The 2,500-nt window shown below is 57.0% G+C and overlaps 2 non-coding genes and 1 pseudogene across 2 annotated transcripts in view; all 3 read right to left on the reverse strand.

Annotated features, from left to right (window-relative positions):
- The window catches only part of LOC145916704 (large subunit ribosomal RNA), a 3,516-nt gene extending 3,345 nt beyond the window's left edge, over nt 1–171 (reverse strand). The window contains exon 1 of the ribosomal RNA XR_014404881.1: nt 1–171. This exon is cut by the window's left edge and continues 3,345 nt beyond it. This is a non-coding gene — a ribosomal RNA (large subunit ribosomal RNA).
- Nucleotides 172–415: 244 nt separating this feature from the next.
- Nucleotides 416–569, reverse strand: LOC145916719 (5.8S ribosomal RNA). The gene has a single exon (XR_014404887.1). It is a non-coding gene; the product is annotated as a 5.8S ribosomal RNA (ribosomal RNA).
- A 260-nt stretch (nt 570–829) lies between these two features.
- Nucleotides 830–2,444, reverse strand: LOC145916741 (small subunit ribosomal RNA; annotated as a pseudogene).
- Between the last annotated feature and the right edge of the window lie 56 nt (nt 2,445–2,500).

Below are 2,500 nucleotides of genomic sequence, written 5' to 3' on the forward strand. Positions count from 1 at the left end.
ATGGAGTTTACCACCCGCTTTGGGCTGCATTCCCAAACAACCCGACTCTGGGAAGACGCAGAGCGCGCGCCCACTTCACTCGCCGTTACTGGGGGAATCCTCGTTAGTTTCTTTTCCTCCGCTTAGTAATATGCTTAAATTCAGCGGGTAGCCTCGTCCGACCTCAGGCCGATAATCCAGTGCCTCGTTTGCGAGAGACACGCGCGCGCCACCGAAGCTCGTGCGAGCGCCGCGCCCGAACGCGAGCCGTGCTGCTCCGGGCCGGGATCCTCTTCGAGGCCGACTCGTAACGAGACGCACGCCGCGTTCGGTTTCGCGCGCTGACACTGCGTTCGTGCTGTCCTGGGCGGGACGACCGTGGCAACGGCCGACACCGCACCGGCCCGACGCGTCGCCGCGCGGGAACGTTACAACGCGACCCTGAGGCGGGCGTGGCGCCGGGATTGACCCGGTGCCGCAATTTGCGTTCAGAACGTCGATGCTCAATGTGTCCTGCAATTCACATTAATTCACGCAGCTAGCTGCGTCCTTCATCGACTCGCGAGCCGAGTGATCCACCGCCAAGAGCCCTCCGTGACTTCGTCAGTTGGACAAGCGCGACCCAGCCGGATTGCACAGTCGAAAAAAGCGGTGGCCGAGCGGTCGCCAGCCGTAGGCGACGCATGAAGCCAGCCTGGCACATGGCCACGGCACTCGGCGCAGAACGAAACAGGGTGACCGAAGTGCAATCGCGTGCGCCTCAACAGCGACGAAGGGCGTGCGCGGCCGCCAAGATACGGAGCCTTCTCCACCTGTCGAACGCACGACCACTCGATCGGCGATCGGCCGGTAATGATCCTTCCGCAGGTTCACCTACGGAAACCTTGTTACGACTTTTACTTCCTCTAAATGATCAAGTTAGATCGTCTTCTCGGACGCCGGCGCGGCCGTTGCCGAACGCGCCAGGTCCAATCGGAGGACCTCACTAAACCATTCAATCGGTAGTAGCGACGGGCGGTGTGTACAAAGGGCAGGGACGTAATCAACGCGAGCTGATGACTCGCGCTTACTGGGCATTCCTCGTTCAAGGGAAACAATTGCAATTCCCTATCCCTAGCACGACCGGGGTTCAGCGGGTTACCCGGACCTTCCGGCCTAGGCGGCGACACGCTGATCCGGTCAGTGTAGCGCGCGTGCGGCCCCGAACATCTAAGGGCATCACAGACCTGTTATTGCTCAATCTCGTGTGGCTAAGCGCCACTAGTCCCTCTAAGAAGTTCAACGCCGACCGATAGGGTCGCGTAACTAGTTAGCAAGCCAGAGTCTCGTTCGTTATCGGAATTAACCAGACAAATCGCTCCACCAACTAAGAACGGCCATGCACCACCACCCACAGAATCAAGAAAGAGCTCTCAATCTGTCAATCCTCACTGTGTCCGGGCCGGGTGAGATTCCCCGTGTTGAGTCAAATTAAGCCGCAGGCTCCACGCCTGGTGGTGCCCTTCCGTCAATTCCTTTAAGTTTCAGCTTTGCAACCATACTTCCCCCGGAACCCAAAGACTTTGGTTTCCCGCAAGCTGCCGGAGGGGTCGTCAAAGTAACGCCCCCCGATCGCTGGTTGGCATCGTTTATAGTCAGAACTAGGACGGTATCTGATCGTCTTCGAACCTCTGACTTTCGCTCTTGATTAAAGAAAACATTCTTGGCAAATGCTTTCGCAGTCGTTCGTCTTGCGCCGATCCAAGAATTTCACCTCTAACGGCACAGTACGAATGCCCCCGTCCGTCCCTCTTAATCATTACCTCGCGCTCCGAAAACCAACAAAATAGAACCGAGGTCCTATTCCATTATTCCATGCACCATTATTCAGGCGAAGCGCCTGCTTTGAACACTCTAATTTTTTCAAAGTAAACGTCCCGGCCGCCGCCGACACTCAGTCAAGGGCACCGGCGGAGCGCCGGGGGAGAGGGCCAGGTGCGGCCAGTGCACGCCTTGCGACGGACCGGCCGCCTGCGCCCAACGTCCAACTACGAGCTTTTTAACCGCAACAACTTAAATATACACTTTTGGAAATCGAACCCTGATTCCCCGTCACCCGTAAGAACCTCGGTAGGCCGATACCCTACCGACGAAAGTTGATAGGGCAGACACTTGAATGATCTGTCGCCGGTTCGAGACCGTGCGATCCGCTCAGTTATCCAGAGTCGCCAAAACGTGGCGGGCGCGACGCGAAGCCGGCCCGGTCGGTTTTTGTACTGATAAATGCGCACCCGCCGCAAGGCAGGCGCTGACCGCATGTATTAGCTCTAGATTTTGTACAGGTATCCAAGTACGATGTACGATCAAATGAACCATAACTGATTTAATGAGCCATTCGCAGTTTCACTGTACGAGAGCGCGTACTTAGACTTGCATGGCTTAATCTTTGAGACAAGCATATGACTACTGGCAGGATCAACCAGGTAGCTTCGTGTGGAGACGCAGGGCCCGCCGCCCGCTCCGACCGTCACTTTCAAGCTAC

Source organism: Ascidia mentula, assembly GCF_947561715.1.
Source record: "Ascidia mentula chromosome 2 unlocalized genomic scaffold, kaAscMent1.1 SUPER_2_unloc_9, whole genome shotgun sequence".
Taxonomy (NCBI): Eukaryota; Metazoa; Chordata; class Ascidiacea; order Phlebobranchia; family Ascidiidae; genus Ascidia; species Ascidia mentula.